Below are 19,713 nucleotides of genomic sequence, written 5' to 3'. Positions count from 1 at the left end.
AACAAGTGGCAAAATGGAGGACGGGCCTTAAGGCCCGAGGGACTCAATGGCAAAATGAGAGAATCACCTTGGACCTTTGGAGGCCTCCAGTGCCCAGTTACATATGCAGAATTTGGAGGAGGAAGGTGCAGCATTTAAGCCATATGATTTCCTCCAGCACAGAAAATGGCAGACTTGGGAAAGTGATGGGCAGAGTATTGGGTTTTATCTCAATGGCTGTGGGTCATTTGTTTTCTGGGGGAAGAGTTGCAGCTTGCTGGTAGAACAGGATCTGCCCTACATGCAGAAGGCAACTATGTGGTTCTAGCATACAGGTGTCTGCTCCCAGTTTGACCTTTAGACGTTTATCCCTTCAGAGTTGCTGTCATCTTGCTCTCTCACGAGATCTGCACTGGCTGTTGATTTGTTACTGGGGAAAGCCAAGGTGCTGCTGTTGGGATATAAAGGCCTCAACTGCTTTGGTTGAAGGACCACCTCACCCCATAAGTGCCCACTCACAGAATCATAAAATTGTAGAGTTGGGGGGGACCCCCAAGTCCAAACCCCAGCAATTCAGGAAACCTGCCCACAGCCGTTCCTGGGTGGGCTTGAACCACCAACCTTCTGGTTAACCCATTGCGCAATCAGCCCTACTCAACTGCCTAGATTGGCAGAACTGGCATCTTTACAATGCCACATGTTTGTTCCACACTTGCAATAAACCCATTCGTTAGCATGGCATGGCAGTCCCTGCACTTTGGAACTGTATTGTTTTCAATTCCCGCTAAAGTCCTTTTTTCTTCCAGCAGGCTTAACTAGGCATGCAATTTTAGCAAATAACTTTGACATGTGATCTTAAAAATTACTGTTTTTATTTTATAGCTTATTTTTTTTTAATCTAACTTGTGCTTAAGTTTTAAATTTAAAATAAAAATAAAAATACAGTGGTACCTCGGGTTAAGTACTTAATTCGTTTCAGAGGTCCGTTCTTAACCTGAAACTGTTCTTAACCTGAAGCACCACTTTAGCTAATGGGGCCTCCTGCTGCTGCCGCGCCGCCGGAGCACGATTCCTGTTCTCATCCTGAAGCAAAGTTCTTAACCTGAGGTACTATTTCTGGGTTAGTGGAGTCTGTAACCTGAAGCGTATGTAACCTGAAGCATATGTAACCCGAGGTACCACTGTAAATATTTTAGAATGTTTATTGCAAACTGGTTAAAGGTCTTTTGTTCTATTAAGCAGCATGTGCATTTTGTTAAATAAATAAATATACTGAGAATATTTCCCATGGTTCACTCGGTGAAGGATAAGGATTAGGGGCCATAGCTCAGTGGTGGAAATCCTGGAGAGCTGCTGCCAGTTGGTGCATGCAACACTGGGTTTGATGGGCCAGCAATCTGATTCAGTATAAGGCAGCTTCCTATAGCCCCATAAAAAGGAGGAAGGTGAAGCTCATGATTATACAAAAATGAGGTTTTAAATGACATGGGCCGTGTGTTCAAAATCCTGCCTGGTGTCCTCTTTTTGTTCAGAAACAAGCCACAAAAGTGAACCAAATATTTGTCCCTGTTGAGGACCCCCGCTCCCCGACATCAGCTCTTGGAGTAGCAACTGAAGCTGCTGCTGTGATATACGAGTTTGCAATGCAGCTCCACAAGCCCAAGTTAATATGAAGCTGCCATTCGATAATCAGCTCTTCAGCACAGCACTGAACGCCTAATGGAAAACAAAGCTGCAAACCAGGTCCTGTTCAGCACAGGAAGAGAAATATAGCAAAGGCTGTAAAGCATTCTGCAAATTCAAGGTTCTCTGTACAGTAATAGAAGTAGGAAGACAGAATAAGAAAGATGGCAAAGACATTGAGGGAATCAAGGACTTATATTTATTATATTTTATTTCTTTTATTTTTTGTTGCTCTTTCAAAAAGAAAAACGCAACTTTTAACAAAAAAGAACTTCTTTCTCTTTTGCATTAATGAGCAAACATTCTATAATAGAAGAATATTGAATATACTTCTAATTAAATAATTCACGGCTTTCTGGTAGCAAGAATTTTGCTCCGTGAGATACATGCAGTTTCAGATGAAGCAGGTGCACCTGCACAAAATTCTTTTTTTTTAATGCATTTGTAGGAAGGTTGCCCTCATGTGGCATTTACTGGCAGTTTCTTTGCCGGTTAGAACCTGGTCACAATTTACAAGGGGGGCACCAAATTTTCATGAAAATGCATGAGATGAAAGTGGAGGCTTGGGGGGAAAGAGCCTAATTGTTGCTGTAAGCTATTGGGTCACCAAGATAAATCAGAGTGAGGGCAACATCACCAAGACAAAACAGAGGGAGGACAAGGTTTCCTAGCGTTTTGAAGGGTTGAACAATTTCACCCCACATTGCATGGGCTACCCTGAATATTCAGCAAAATCAGAGAAATGGATTTCAGGCAAATGGTGTATAGGTAATTTTTAAATGAAATACAGTACTCAATCATTCCTCTTCAGCTAGGCAATTGAAGTTCTATGATACTGCAACCTACAATTTTTAAAAACAGAGAGTAATACTGCATAAGGGGTGGGGAGAGAAACTGGATATTCACAAAGTGTTTTCTCTCCAGTGGGTTATCCCAGAACATGCCAATGAGGAAATAATTCTCAAGCATAGCACCAGTGCCAAAGCATGCAGCCTTAGATGGCTTTTCATTCTGAGTAGTCTGAAGGACACACACAAAAAGGGGGGGGGGATACCTCTAGGGATCAAAGCTAATTAAATGCAACAAAAAAATCTACGTTTTGAATCTATGAGTAAGAAACGAATCGATCCATCATATCATTAAATGTACTCAGCCCTATCATGTATTTGAAGTTTGACATATGTTTGCAGACAAAGGCATAACGGCATAATGATATCCCTTATGAGTATGTGTTCAATAAATGTTCCCCTTAAAAAAAGAAAAGAAATCACTGAGTACACACCCAAATGAAATGTGCTGCCTATAATAGGCATGCTTTAAAAAGAAGTGAAATTCCTTAAGGTTGCAGCTCAGTGCACCGAGTATGACTTGCTTCAAATAGTCTTGCGTGGTGAAGTGAAAACTTGCAGATCTGCATCTTAGAGCAAGTTCAGAGAGGTGTCTCTCTGCCCGTGCTCACGTGAGTTTGCTCTCTCCACTTCCTTAAAATTGACTCTGGGCGGCTGCTTCATGCAGTCCTAAGGCTATAGCTGTTGAGTGGGTGAGAACCGAGAGAAGTGTGAGTTGTGTGTGTGTTTTTTTAAGTGGTTAATCTTAGCTCCTGGAATTTAGGGACTTTCCAGTGCTTGTGTGTCTGAGTCTCAGCATTGTTACTCAAAATCCATGCCAAGAATAATCACTGCTGACTGTGGGAGACGGGAGAAAAGTCACCAGGCAGAGTTGCTTGTCATATGAAATTTGCTACATTGCAATGGTTGATTTATTTGCTCTTTTTGCAAGCAACGGGTGGTATGGGCCTTTGGTAGGAGACAGACATCAAACAGGGCCATAGGAAATATTCTTCACAGTGTGGTTCAGTATAGGAGGGCCCCCAAGTTATATGCTACATTTTGCACAGCAGTGATGCAACCATTTATTACTTATATAACATTGACAACGTATGCAGTAACCTAAGTTGAAGGCAGGAGTCTGCCCACAAGGACCTTGCAATCTAAATTTTGACAGGGAATGAAAGGACAGGAGGACAGAGGCAAGGGTAAATGATACAAAGTCGGGGGGAGTAGGCAAAGGACCCCTGGACGGTTAAGTCCAATCAAAGGCAACTATGGGGTGCAACGCTCATCTCTGCTTTCAAGCCTAGGGAGCCGGTGTTTGTCCACAGACAGCTTTCCGGGTCATGTGGCCAAAATGACTAAACCACTTCTGGTGCAACGGAACACTGTGACGGAAACCAGAGCGCACAGAAACACCATTTACCTTCCCACCGCAGAGGTACCTATTTATCTACTTGCACTGGTGTGCTTTTGAACTGCCAACCTTCCAATCAGCAAGCCCAAGGGGCTCAGTGGTTTAGACCACAGCACCACCCGCGTCCCTTATGGTACAAAATCAAGCATAGGTTAGCTTGTTTGAGAGGATGTATTTTGAAGCCATGATTATATAGGATGTGTTAGTTATGATACAAACCTTTCATACATTTTTATAGAAATAAACTTTTTAAAAAAATCGTTCAGGTACATTATGCTTTCATTCATTCTCATCCAATGATTCTTAAGCCATCTGTGTCGGAGCTAAGGGTCTGTGAGGGCTTGGGAACAGTATGAGTGGACAGCTTTGAGAGGTTTGTAATGAAACAGTCCATATAATTAAATCTGCTAGTAGTGCTGGTAGAGCACAGGAGTCTCAGTTATGCCATATGTCTACATGTTAGCTTAACCGTCAAATGAAATAATATTGTTCCAGCATTATTATTTTTTTAAAAAGTTAGAATGTATACAAATCTCTGAACTGGGGTGGGATAATGACTGAGGAAAATGGTAATTTCCACCAAATATGGCGGGGGGGGGGGGCTTGCATACTTACTGAGCATATTGGTATACAGTGGTACCTCGGGTTAAGTACTTAATTTGTTCTGGAGGTCTGTTCTTAACCTGAAACTGTTCTTAACCTAAAGCACCACTTTATGGGTCCTCCTGCTGCTGCGCCGCTGCCGGAGCACGATTTCTATTCTCATCCTGAAGCAAAGTTCTTAACCCGAGGTACTATTTCTGGGTTAGCGGAGTCTGTAACCTGAAGCGTCTGTAACCTGAAGCATACGTAACCCGAGGTACCACTGTACAGCATATAGAAACAGGAATGGCATTTGGGAATGAATAACATCAAGGTTGTAGAATCTACTTTGGGGGGGGGGTGTTTCCTAGAGCTCTGAAGTCCAACATCCAAAGCTAAGAAAGAAGGCTGAACATGAACTTAGAATTAAGGGACAGGACATTTCTTCATGCATCACACAGTCCAGGAGCTTCTCCCCAATACTAGCCCCAAGCTTACAGTTCTTTCACATGAAACTTCACTTCCGTTTACCCCCAAAGCTTTCTTTGGAATCACCCAGATGGTTGTTTAATGTACGGTAGATAGTAAGCTTCCCGTACCTCCATAAATTCTCTGCTGTCCTCCTCCGAATCACTGCCTTCTGACACTTCCCCCTCCCTCAATCTGAATTGTCTCATGCCTTTCCTCTTTTCTGGAGTATCTCTGGCATGAGAAAATCTAGTGCCACCAATACCCATACCAGAGTCAGTCCAGAAGCCACTGAGAGACTGATCTCTTGTACTCTCCCTGTCCTCCCAGTCATCCATTGAGGTGACCATGGCTGATTCAGTCCCAAAACCTAGGCCTGAACCCAGACTAGCAAACCCCACTTAGGATTTTTATGTTAGTCATTTACAGAGTGAAAGGAAATAAATCCAATTATTTTAATTATTAAGCCTTTGGGAGCGTGTTTTTTCATTTTTTTGTTTTGTTTTTTTAGAAAAAGATGAAGAATAAATCAGAACAACGTGGAAATAACCACATTTTTAAAAAGCCGATAACACATCATTAATAACTCTTCAGGAGCACCTATTGCCTCTCCTTTTAATGTTCTTGATAAACACATGATTTAACATATAGATCATTAGACACATAATTAACTGCATCTCCAGGACATATTATTTTCAGCCCTTGAAGTATTGAGGCTGCTTTTCCCCCTTCAGTACTTCAAAGTTGGGAGGTGCAAAGACTAACACCTAGCAATTGTGGAAGTTCAATGCAAACAAGAAGAGAGACAAGCTGCTGGCATTTTAAAATACAAAAACATCTGATGAATCATTTCAGCAACAGCAAAATGCATTAGCCTTCTATTACCATTTTCTTTTTGCAATTTGCACACATGCCAGTGTGGGGTTTTTAAAAGAAAAAAATCCTACTATTATTCTTCCATATGGCAAATTACTGTCACTGAAAATCTTATACTTTTAAAATTACAACATTTTTGGATAGATTTACTAGTGACAGAATAAATTATCTTTGTTGCAAGGGGAAGGGGAATATTGTTTCTAGAGGCACCGCAAGCATTTTATTTAACAATTGTACCAGCTGGAAACAAATTATTGTCTTTATTTTAAAGAACAATTCTGAAATCTAGTGCATTAATTTCAGTTGGAAACCAAGGTTTTGGCAGAGCTGTTTCTAGACTATTTTGTGTCTGGTGCTCTCTATCTCGTTTCCTATACTGCATGAGACCAAAAAAAAAAAGATCAAAATACCTCACAGAATGGAGAGACAACAGCCCTTTTCCCTTGACCAAAGGTGTACACAGAATACAGGGCTTCTGGTGGGCAGTGTGTCTGGTCCCACGCCCCACATCTATCACCCACATTTTTTGCTCCTCTGAACAGAGCCTGTAGATCAGGCATAGGCAAACTAGGCCCTTCAGATGTCTGGGACTACAACTCCCATCATCCCTGACCACTGGTCCTGTTAGCTAGGGATGATGGGAGTTGTAGTCCCAAAACATTTGGAGGGCCAAGTTTGCCTATGCCTGCTGTAGATGTACAAGTTGGATGCACACAGGAGCCAATGAGCACCCCCAGGGCAGAAGCAGGGCTTGCCTCCATGTTTCTGCTTCCCTGCCACCCATGTGTTTTATTTGCTCCATTTCCTGGGCTATTTCATTCCATACACTCTGACGCCAAAATGGAGCAGAGAGAAAGAGAACAGTGTAAGAGTTCTTAGAGAGGGTCATTGCAGGTTAGAAGATTGCCTGCTTCAGGCACAAAATACTCTAGAAACGAGATTGCCAAAATGTTGACCACCAACTAAAATTAAAGTATTTTAATTTTAAAAATAAAATTAAGGCACATTGTACACCGTTGGTTGTATGAATACTGGACAGGACCTTAGTGACAGGGTGACCATGAGCCCTGCTTTGCAGCAGTCCTCTATTTGAAGGGATATCTATATTAATTTATTAAATGTAGAATAATTGAATAGAATGAAATAATAAAAAGCAAGGTGTAGCTGCTAGTTTCCTCATCAGTTTGGGGTGGGGGACAAAGGGGCTTCTTTCCATATTGCCTTAGCTGGGTGTGTCAGGGAATGACCTGGCTTTTCGGATGTTGGCCGAGTGACTTCGCGTGCCACAGGTATGGAGAATGCCTTCGGCCATGTCTCTTCTGTACTGTGTGAATGTGAAAAATGCAAAGAGAGCTAAAGTGTAAGACAAAGGAAGTGAGAATAAGAAAAGGGTATTACAAGAACACAACTTACTCTTCAATATCTTCCCATTTAACCATCGTATTGTCATAGGAATGGATGACATCTGTGAGTCCCTTCCAGGCCTGTGAGGTTTAGGATCTAGTAGAAGAAGCTGCTAGTAGAAGGCCTTAGACATACAGCTAAAGTAAACACTATATTTACTTGACTTAAAGACTGGGCCAGGTTGCCATAGCAACAACTAAGTGATGGTGCTCTCCAGGAAGAGGAAGGTGGGCCTTTTCCTACCTCACCCGCCTGGATACCACATTCTCCTAGGGAGGAGAACCATAGGCCAGGGATGGGGCTGTCTGTGGGTGAATTCTGCATGATACTGAAAGGAGACACAGCGGGTTGAATCGCTTTGGGGCAGTGAACTTCCTTAGAAACCTAACAGGGAGCAAGACCCATTGGAGTGTTAATGTTGCAAGCCCTTCCAACCCAAGCTCAGGCTGTATATATGTGTAAATAAAATTATATATCTGAAAGACACTGCAGTTTCAATTGACCTTCATTCCAAAGAAACAACATCCTGCATAGATGCTGGAAACTCTGGTCTTGAAGATTGAGGTGAGCACAAAAATAAGCTTTGTCAAGAACACTGGGCTGAAAGGCTGAGAAGCACAGAAGAAATTTGAACCTCCTTCATACATCTTCCCTTTGATGGGAATGGCCAAGGAAAAGAATACATTTGAAACAAGAGGGGAGGGTTATTCCTGTTACCGAAGGATTTCACAGCCTCAGAGCAAAAGAAAATAGTTAGGTACCTGGTTTTGCCAAGTGGCCAAATCTTTCAATTCACTGTTTGTTTAGGGTAGTGTCAATTTATGTTCCCCTAATGAGAGTGGATGGCTATGAAGCCTGTGAGATCAAAAGCAATGCACTTTGGACTAGTTTCCAACCTTCATTTTTAATATAAGCTTAATACAAACCTTTCAACTCATGTGCTAGATGCATTCAGGATGAACGTGCAACCGCACCACAGAAACAGTTTAAATTAATGGGTTATGTAATAGTAGCTGAGATGGCTCCACATCTCCCACCTCTTTAGTAATGCCACAAGGAACATGGCATATGCTAAAGCCAGTAAGTGACTTCCCCTGATATTCACTGCTATCTGACATAAACTCAATTATTCTCTTTACTAAATTCTATTAAATAAAACAGATGACTTCAGATGACCTTAATTTCTGAAAATTAAATTCCTTCCATCGGGCAATTATTATACATAGGAAGAAGGAAGCAGTAAACTGCTGTGATTACTTTTTGATGATCCTCGATGAAGAGGTCAGCCTTTTAATTTTTTCACAAGCAAGCTCATGATTAATCCAAACCCAGCATATATACGAGAGAAATACAGACAGGGCCATTGGAGCATCTGCTACCAACTGGCTATGTCCTGGCTGTTAATTGTGCAGTTATTTTAATAGGATGGAAAATCCCCAGGCAAGGTTAATGCTTGGAGGAACTGAGGGCTTCACAGACCATTACAGGTGGAGCAAGAATCCCATTAATTCTTCTAGATAGCAGGTAGACATTAGAGCAGAAACCTGGAAGATACCAATATCTATATCTATATAGATCTCCATTTGGATTTTAATGCCAGAGCAGATGATGCATTATGTCATCATGTCAGCACCTGACCAACTGAGGTAGATTTCTAGATGAAAGTCAAGGAGAAGGTCAGGTGAGCCAAAGCTCAGAACGAGCTCAGGCTTGTAGGAGGGGTAGAAGAAGTAGTTTATTCTGCTATGTTTGAAGGAAGAGGAAGAACAAGCAAGTAGTAGGTCCTCTGACAGAAAAATGCTATTAGGTGACAGAGAGAAGAAACTGCTCAACACCTAAATGAGCAAAAATGAATAACCAATGATAATTACATAACATGCTATCACACCTGAAAAGCCACTGTCCCTTTGATATTAAGTTTACAAAACCTCTTAACTGGAGAGTATAGTCTTTCACAGCATTTCCTGTATCATATTCACAACTGTAATAGCCATTTCCTTTTATATATGTGGGAATAATTTTCAAAGCACCCTCTGAACATAAACCCCAGACCATTGTTTTTGAATACAAGGAAAAGCACATCAGAACATAACAAATCTGCACAATAAAGAAAAGACTTGCCTGACTATTGGAAGTTATATATTTTGGACTCATCTAAAACAACTGAATTACAAATGCAGCAAGTAATCTAAATCAAGAATTGTATTACAAACGAAGCAAATAAATCAAGAATTTCATACAAATTTAACCTTGATAACCCAATAGAAAATCCATTTGCAACCATATATAGACACATGAGGGAACTATTGTTTTGGATAAAATTAATGCCAGAAGAGAGGTAAGAAGGCCCAACGAGTAAACAGGTTTAACCATGAACACAGTGAAGACAAGAAGGCTTTATAACATCCCATAGTGGAAAAACAGCAACTGTTTTTGAACCATACAATGGTGCACCACCAATATGTTTAAAGTATTGTTGTATACCCTAGGCAGAGAAGGCAAGTGCTGGTGAATCCATACAGTCAACGTTGTTATAGTTTATAATGAAAGTCTGGCATATGGACTTTCCCAACAATGACTCAGGATAGCGTCACAGGGAAGTAGAGAGAAGAAGGGGCCTAGTCCTTCCTCTTCTCTGCACTTCTCCTCGTTGTCTGAAAGAGAACATTCAGCTGTGGTGAGATGCAAAATGTGTATTTCAGCTGATGTGGAAAATAATAGGCAATAAAAAGTGTCATGTACTTGTGCACATTAAAAGCACCATGTGACTTTCTTTTAAGGTCCCTGGTGGAGACCCTTGAAACTTGCAACTCCCAACTTATTTCAACTGCTGTTTTGTGAACCTTTTACTTCCCCTGAGAGAAAAGTTTCCATTTTCCTGATTTGTTCTCAAGGCGCTTTAGAAATTATTTTGAATTTTGGTAGCCACAAGATTTTGAGCTTACCTTATCGTTGTGAGATGGCTGAGGGTGGTAGTATGTGTGTCTATTTCTCATTTCCTCTGCAGTCTCCCTGACCGGCTGTGCTTCCTGTTCTGAAAAGACTCCAGGGGAGGAGTCAGCTCATTAGGCACCTGGTGTGCAGGTCACAGGTGATGAGATGATTCATTGGATGAAAGGAAGGACACTCTCCCAACCTTCTTCCCCAGCTACCTCAAAAGGAAAGGAAGAACAAAACCCCTGCATGCTCCCATGAGAATGTCCCCAAAATGTCCTTTTGTTTCACACTTTCAAATGCAATTTCTTCTTTCACTAATTGATGAAGATGCATCCAGGAGGCACACACAAGAAGCAGATAGTGGGGGAGAATTGGCTTCATTTTGCGACCCTCCGTGAGCCTTCAAGATAGGACAGGATATTAAAAAAATATTTTCCTTATGGTGCTTGTTCATGGCAGCCAGTCATAGAATATTCTGAAACCCCTCCAGAACTGTCAGCCCCAAAAGGAAAACTAGCCTTGCCAAAACATAATTCCATCCCCAGGAGCATAGGGGAAAGTTGCCTCATGCTGGTTATTACTTGGAAAGGCTATTGAATTCTTGCTTTCCAAGAGGGGATTACATACTTTTGGCTTCTGCGTGTACTGTACAATAAAGAGGAGCCATAAATCATACCTTGCTAAACTCACACAGGCTTTGATGCCTTCAGGTTGCCAAGTTTGTCTTACTATGAAGCCAGCTGGCTTATAGGCCAAAGTAACAGCTTAAAAAGAGGATGCTGATAACTGCAAAAGAGCTGGAGCAGCAATATTCCCCTCTGAAGTCTGAAGGAATAGTTCCCTTCAACACTGTCATATCTGTTCTTCCCCAGCACTTGAATAAGATCAATGAACCAATTGAAGCGGCTTGAAGGATAGTAGCCAACAGGCTAGGCCCCTTTGACTGTAGTGTATTTATATCCCTACAGAGCGCACTGTCACTGTCTGGTATGCCTATAGGACAGCAGGATGAATGAACTGCTATGTATTTGCTTTGGAACAAAGTATGTTTTAGAAAGCAAATAGAGAGATAAGTGATGGATCCAGATACAATAAAGGTCTGGTGGCTGCCGAGTCCTTCGCTTTTAGCAATTGCAAAGGTTGGCACTAATTTTTAACTTTATTTCTGCCCCTGGGTCCATGGGAATTCCTCTTAGCATCCTTGTTCTTCCATGGAAGATACGATTTGCATATCTAGCTGTATTCTAGGGGTCCAGCCTGCTAACTGGGATATGAATATACTACACAACTGTAGTTTCCAGAACACCATGTTTGACATGTCACCAAACAGATGCATGTGCTTCTGTTGTTTCTATGAAATCCCTAAGGGATGAACTTCTCCTACACTAAGCAAGGAGGACATTCAGCAGTCTTAACGACTTTCACCATAGCTTAAATACATCTTGGCTTATATATCTTAAAGCAGCCTTTGCCAGCCTATGTTTTGTAGCTCAAAAGGTCTGGAAGACACCAGGTGGGAAGCTGTCTTAGAGCATGTTATGTACACAATAATTTTTGAGGTAACTGTAGGCCCTCATGAAAAACTATGGTATAAAATGGACTTGTGAAAAAACCACTGCTGTTTTTCTAGAAAAAGAGGTGCTGGAACTCACCATGAATGCCTCCCTTGTTCTCTTATAAGGGCAATGGTGTCCACCTGTGAGATGCCGGAACTGAGTTCTGATGAGTTCCAGCTGAAAAAAAATCCCTGGAAAAGACCATTTTGCGATTATGGTTGCAAGCTGTCAGGCAAAATGTCCTGTATAACTCTTATTTTGAAATGTATCTTTCAGGACATAGAAACTTATATGGATGCACCTTTTTGTGCTAAAACAGACAGGAGTCACTTGTGAATATATTCCAGCCTTTAGGTGAATATGCTCTTTCTGGTTGCATGATATTAGCCATTTTTTGAAGGGGTCCACAAAATCTGGTCAACAAAATCCATTGTGACAATAATCAAACTAACTTCATATATATAAGAAAATACAAGTAAATTAACCCAGTAAGTTTATGGTGAGGTGGGCGTTCTTGAAGTTTTGGATTCGTAAGTACAATGATAATATGTAACCCTATGTGGTTTTCAATTAATTGGAATGTTTTATTTGCAACTTGTGCTAATGGTATATTGTAAACTTTATATATATATATACACACACCCTATAAGTTAGCAACCACATGCTTTTAACAAACATTCAGTGCATTATTTCAGATAAAATACTCTAATGTAATGCCTGAACAATACAGTAAAAGAACGAATGTTTCATTCTTGTGTAGTATAATTGACTCTCTAGCTTTTATTTGGCCAGTCAAGCAGCTGAGGTCCCATCGTGACACTCAGTCATTTGTGTACAAGTGGTCATTTGTCCCCTCCATAAATAATAAATCATGTGGGTTTTTATGGACAGAGGTCACTCTACATGCTGGCTGTAGTTCCTAACATGTGCCGGCTGGATGGGACATCAACGGTGAGGAGTGGTGACAGGAACCATCAGGGAACCACTCCCAGCTGATTAAAAATAATTTCCATGCGAGCTAATATTGTTCCTAAAACTCTTTGTGGAAACAGCATTTGACTGGTAAAAAAAATTGTCCTGAAAATAAGATCCTGAAAAATTCATTGGCTTTACTGACAACTTCTTAGAGGTCTGGGAGTTCCCTTCCCTCCCTATACCAGCAAATCTGGATTGTAATAAGAAATATTGATTTGTGTATTCATATCTGTCAGATATTTGGTTGCATTCAGAGTAGCAGTCTTGTCACATTTCACTTCCTCTTGTCTTGCCCCTCAGTGTCAAGAGTTTCCATCGTCACAAGAATCTAGACATGCATAGATCCTTTCTGAAAGGAGCAGTCTTGGGTTGGTAAGGGCTATTTCTTATAATAATTTTACATGTGCCCCTTTGACTTGATACACATACACTGTGCATTTCAGGGAGGCAGTGGGAGGCAGGAAGGAATTTCCCTTAAGCAATTATCCTTGTTCCTGCATCATGCAAAGGTGTTTGCCATTGTAAAAGGAAACCATTGTATTGAGGAGGATTGGTTTCAAGGTGAGATACTTAGATGTTCACAAATTCTCATAGATATGGATGCTTTCCATGCTATTGTAGACATTTCAGTTACTGCCCGCCATTCATTCTAATCCTCCTTCTCCTATTTGCTCCACATATTGTTTTACCCCCTGTGCTCAAAATAGCTGTCTGTCTACAGTTGGTATATGGCAACCAATCCTAACCCAAAGGAAGCTCCCAGTTACGTTTCAAAATTTTCTTGCTTCCAAGAATGGCTTGAAATTTATCACACATTTTGATCTGCAGTAATGCGTTGGTGTTTGTTGGTCTGGACAATATACTAAATGCAACCATAGTTCCTCCTTACTGCATGGAGTTCATATCCATACCTTTGAAAACACGTATCTGGAAATACATTAACTCAGGCAGGCCCCACTGGAAACAGCATTCCATAGGCAGGAGGCCTCAACCAAAAAGTCCCTCTACCTTGTTGCTACCCTCCAAATGTCTCTTTTGGTGGGCACCTGGAGGAAGGCCTCAGATGACCGTAGTATCTGAGCATGTCATTGTTGAGAAAAGCATCCCATTAGGTAATGAGGTCCTAGGTCATATGGGGCCTTGTGGGTCAAAATCAGCACTTTGAATTGGGTGTAGAAATGTGTGGGAAACCAGTGTGACTGTGCCAGTACTGCTTTTGTATGGTCAGACTGCTTAGTCAGACTGCTTAGTTCCTGTCTGTTGCATTTTTAGTTATTTATAAGATTTATTAACTGCTCTTCACCATGAAGTCCCAGGATACTTCCCAGTTACAAAACCCGGGAAGGGGGGGACCATTAGTATTATAAAACAAGTGGAATTGAACAGTGTAAATTCAGCAAGAGGTAGCTCCCATAAAGCAAAATACCGGGGTAAAGTGATGTATTTACAAATACAAAGAACGGTGGACTGCTGTATATTGATAGTTTCATACGTCTGTATGACCCACTGTAAAAAGTTAGCTTTGTCAGTGTCTTAGCAAAAATTCTTAATTGACTGGGTTTGCCTGAGTTCCCAGTAAACCTTGCAACATGTGCAGCAGGACTTACTTCTGGTGAATTATTACTTTGGGAAGAAGAATCGCCCATTGCCTGCCTGCCTCTCTCTCTGTCTCTCTCTTCCTGAGCTTGTTTCATTTCATTACATTCCAGCTAGACTAGGGGTAGTCAACCTTTTTATAACTACCGCCCACTAATGCATCTTTATTGATGGTAAAATTTCCTTACCGCCCACCTGTGCTCGGTGGAAGGAGGATTCAGCTTGTGCCATAGAACCCCCTACCGCCCACCTGGAATCCTGAAATGCCCACTAGTGTGCAGTAGGGACCAGGTTGACAACCTCTGAGCTAGACCAATCAGAATGCATTTAGAGGTCACGGCATCAGAATCTTCCTATGAAAGCTGAAGCTGCCAGCACGAATACACTCTACTTTTTCCTGCTAGATTGTGTGAAAGGCTCTCAGGGCATACTGTCCAACCTGCGTCTTTTTGCTTCTTTAGAGTTTGGTACAGCTGGCTCTGCTTGCCTCCCCCAGCCCTGGTATACCCTGTTCAGGAAGTATAGAAAGCGGCAATGCCTAATCCCCACCAGGGAGCATAAAACTTCTGGGCCAGAATCTAGATGCTGTCACCAAAAGCCAAGAAACTGAGCTTTCATATATCTTGATTGGGGTTGGGGAGAATTAAGCAGAATTAACAGTTGCATTTCCTGTTAAGAGCCTGGAAACTAAAGGAGCCCTTACTGGGGTTGTTTGTGAATACAACAGATTACATACATAAATACCTAGGCTGTTGTGTTCGTGGTAAATGTGTCTTGTGGTGTTTGTGGTAAATGTGACTGGTGTTGTAGTTGCAAAACTTTTATCCCCTCAGATATACCTTTGCCATTCCTATTTGTTGCGAAGCCTAAAATGCAATGTTAGCAGATTAATGGCAATGTCTGTACAGAAACAGCGTATGATCATGGCTATGAATTAACTGGCCTGACAGGCGTGTAAAACATGACTTGGGTTATGTAGATTTTCTCTCTGTGTGTGTGTGTGTGTGTGTTGGTTCCAGTTACTCTGTCTGAAGAATCAGGTCATCTTGTGACATAAACTGGCACTGATTCTGTTCCTTAGTAATCCAGAAGGCAAGGACAGAACGGCTTCCCTCTGACTCCCAAGCAAAACTAATCACTTCCACTGTTGTTTTCTCAAGTTGACAGCACCGGTCTCCTCTTCCAGATCACTAGGCTGATTTCAGAAAATATGTATGTGTGTGTGTTCCTTTTACAACCTCCAGCCAAAAACGACCTCATGCAGATACTTTGGAAGGAGGGGGTAGGAGGGAGGGTGTTCTCTAGGCTTAGTCCACTGCGGTTCTGCTTTCTGAACATCTTCTACAACTGAACATCTTCTCAGTCTGGTTCATTGATTCCATTCTTGAATCATGAACGGGTGCAGGGTAATTCACAATTGCTTTTTAAAGTGGCAAACTTGAAGGGGGCGGGTGGGCAGGCTTCGTATCTATTTCAGTTTGGCCGAAAGTGTTCTTCATGAAAGCATTCTGGATTTGGTGTGTGCCCATGTGAAAAAACCCTTAGAGCTTTTTACTTATGAGGGTTTTTTTTTAAAGTCCCTTTCACAATTCATACCATGCAGGAATTTTAATTCAGAAGAGAGATCTTATGTACAGTGCAACTGCTATGTATTTTTATATTTTTCTTAAGTGCCATTTTGCATCTTCTGTTATGTAATATTCCATCATGTGTGGAAAAACCCTTAAAGGGACCATTTTTAACTAGGCTCAGCTACTTGAATTACATTATGGTTAGACTAGCAAAACAAGGAACAAATAAATTCAAATCCAAATAGGGCATTAGTATTTTTTAAAAAATAAAAATAAAGAGATAAGACATAATACTTTCCCTATTTTGATTGGCTGAATTCTGTGTTGCTATTTCTCCTTGTACATTGCCTATATCTAAATTATTTGGATGAATAATGAATGCCATTCGTCTTCTTCTTACTATGAGCTGTGAAAAAAGTATAAGACTCTTACCAGACGTACAATGATATTATTTTACCATCGCTGCCCCTTTCCATGTCTGGGGTATTCAAACAATTTCTGCTTCAATGTGTGTAAGCTTAAGATTTTTCAATGGGAGGAATCTACAAATTATCCCACTGGTAGCTGCATTCTTGAATTATTTGAAACCTGTTGTCTTTTTGACCATCTTGGTCACAATGAATGTTCTGAATGTTGAAAAACACCCAAAGTGAGACACACATAGCACTATGATTTATGGAAGCACCGGATAGGTGACACAGTTCACTGCCTGTCCAGACTGTCAAAGAAATCTAGACCAAAAGCCCTGATGTGTTAGTGACATTGTATCCTAAAGCTTCCCACCCTAACCCCCGGAGGATGGAGGAAGGCGAGGGAAATGTTAAAGACAGCAGGCATGATGGGGAAGAAAAGTCAAATGACCCTGAAAGGGCATTAGGAGAAATGGGGTGGGTGGGTGTTGAGCTGAAATAGTGAGAAACAAACAAAAATGTCATCCAGAATACATGTTTATGAAAGCAGATCCAGCTAGCTGTCTTCTCTCATACTATCACCTATGATATTCAAACATGTTTCTATGATTCTAGCTTTATCTATTGGGAATGCTTTGAGAACCTTTCCAGCAAAATAGCAATGTTTACAATTTGCTGATAAGAGGATCTTGCAATGCTATCCTTCAAGACTGCTCATATTAAGCATTTTATTGGATAAACACACAGAGGTTGCAGTTGCACACAGAAGCACTAGTTCTATTAAGGATAATAATAATAATAATAATAATAATAATAGAAACAGCTTTTGAATAAATACCCAGAGTTCTGTTAGTTTAGGATTTAGTTGGCATTTTCTATGCATTATGGGAGCCGGGTCATAAAGAAGGCTGGTCGCCGAAGAATTGATGCTTTTGAATTATGATGCTGGAGGAGACTCTTGAGAGTCCCATGGACTGCAAGAAGATCAAACCTATCCATCCTGAAGGAAATCATCCCTGAGTGCTCACTGGAAGGACAGATCCTGAAGCTGAGGCTCCAATACTTTGGCCACCTCATGAGAAGAGAAGACTCTCTGGAAAAGACCCTGATGTTGGGAAACGAGATGGTTGGACAGTGTTTTTGAAGCTATTAACATGAGTTTGACCAAACTGCGGGAGGCAGTGGAAGACAGGAGTGTCTGGCATGCTCTGGTCCATGGGGTCACGAAGAGCTGGACACGACTAAACAACAAATACTGCATTTTTAATTTATTTATTTTTACATTGCTAACCAACCTGGGAGCTTCTGGGATTACACAATAAATATTTATTTGCTTTAGGCAAACTCCCAGGGCAGTTTACCTAATACAAACACAGTAAATCCTTAAACTACAACAACATGTAAACAAATAAATAATCATGAAATGCAGATGATGAATAAAGGAGGTCAGGGTGGATCACACCAATCCAAAGACCAACAAAATAAAAATCCTTCAATAACATACAGTAAAGTCCTCAAATTAACCCATCACTGCAAACTTAATCCAGGAACATCTTATTGAGTTTGTAGAGTGTTCATTACATGGACAGTGTTCCAAATGGGAAACCATTGTAAAGATTTGTTGTATTCCACTTGTTCCAAAATATGCAAATAAATACTTATTTTAGTTAAAGGTAGAAAGTTTGAGACACTACAGAGTCTGCAATATAATGCTGTTTGTTTATGCTAGCCTCTGTCCAGAGAAAATTAGTTGCATCTAACTCCCATCGAAAGCAGTAGGACATATTCATTGCAATTAATCCCAAAGCTGTCAGGAGCAGATAAGGACAACTTTCTCTGGATTGCCAACACATTGGCCATTGCCCAGCTACAGCTAGTTTGGACTAAGTCCTATGAAAAGGAAATGGGACTCCACTTAACTGCAATCAACTTTTCTGAGTAGCGGATACCGTTTAGAGTTGGGCTTCTGAGTGTCCCAACTAAGATGATGACAAACTTTACCAGCAACACAGAGTAACAAAGTCATGATCCAAAAAGTACAAGATTTCTATCCTCTTAAAAGCCAAAGGTGCTTTAAAGAGATTCAATATGATATTTTCTTAATTTGCACAGACATTTTGGAAAAATGTGCTTTGCAGGCAGAAGATCCAAGGTTCAATTTCTGGCTTCTCCAGATTGAGAAAGCCTCCTGTCTGAAACTATGAAAAAACCATTGCCAGTGAGTCCATGTAGACCAGGAGGAGATAAGTATTTTTCAGCCAGGACATCACATTCTTTTGTGGGCAGCCCTAGGGGTGGGGTGGGGGGCTTGCCAGCAGGTGGGTGGGACCAGAGGTAACAACGGGCAGAAGAACTGAAAAAACTCTTACCTTCACTCAGTAGGTTACATTCCTGCCATGGAAGTCAGACGTTTCTACAGATATCTATCCAAGCAAGAAGCAGTATCTCAGTTCCAGTTAACATGCTAGGAAAAGCACTCAAGTAATGTGTGGAGGGATGTGGCCTGGGGAGACTCCCATGAGCTGGATACAGAAGCCTAGTGGGGCACTTTCAGTCCCCAGGATGGAAGTTACCTACCCCCCAGTGCAGACAACACTGAACCAGATAGACCAGGAATCTGACTGTTTAAGATGCCTTCCTATGTTAGGAACCATAATATGTTGTTAAATTAGATCACAATCCACCCCATTCATATGGGTCTTTCCCATTTTTGTCCTAGGCAAAGGAGGAACCATTGATGAAGGAGAGCATGACAAATTAAGCACACACTGCATTTTTATTAGTGTTTTTTTATTATATTAGAGTTGTCATCTCTATAACACTTTAAGCATGCAACCAAGAATCCAAGGGTCTTCATGTGCAAAAGTTAGATGTTAGCAACAAAGGTTGCAATGTTGTCTTTTCGTGGGCATACTAACCTTCTACAAGGAGAGAATTTAATTATATGGAGAATCATTCCCTACCCCTTGCAGTCTGCAGAGGTATAGTCACCTGCTGTTGACGAACAGGTTCCCCCCCCCCCATATCTGCCGCTTGTGAGAATTAAGTTTCAGAGAGGAACTTGTTTACATGAACTTGCTAACTCCTGGTGGTGAAACCACATGCTTACTTATTAAGAGATGCTTCTCTAGTCCCTGCAGCCTGGTGCTGTCCTGCAAAGTTACAGATTAGGAAGCCCAGTATGCAGTAGTGATGTTATACACTCTGTTTATCTTCAGGGAAGAAGAACAGAAATGTTTGAAATGGCCCCCAACACACTATAACATGTGTACATGTTGCCTGCTTAAAACACAGCTCTGTCATTCTTTTTCTCAGTTAGGATCAAAGCTGGTTTAGAGAAAAATGCATCAAAATGCAGCATTTCATAAGCAACAACAGGATAGCTACCAGGTAGATATGGGCTGTGGGTAATGTCATGTGTACACTGCG

General features: G+C 41.2%; 1 long non-coding RNA gene across 8 annotated transcripts in view; it reads right to left on the bottom strand.

Moving 5' to 3' along the window:
- Nucleotides 1–19,713, bottom strand: part of LOC310681459 — a 96,367-nt gene that overhangs the window by 47,060 nt on the left and 29,594 nt on the right. The window lies entirely within an intron of this gene.

This window comes from Podarcis tiliguerta, assembly GCF_965153285.1.
Source record: "Podarcis tiliguerta genome assembly, chromosome: 7".
NCBI lineage: Eukaryota > Metazoa > Chordata > Lepidosauria > Squamata > Lacertidae > Podarcis > Podarcis tiliguerta.
Note: the sequence above shows the minus strand (reverse complement) of the source record. Positions and strands in the feature narration are given on the sequence as shown.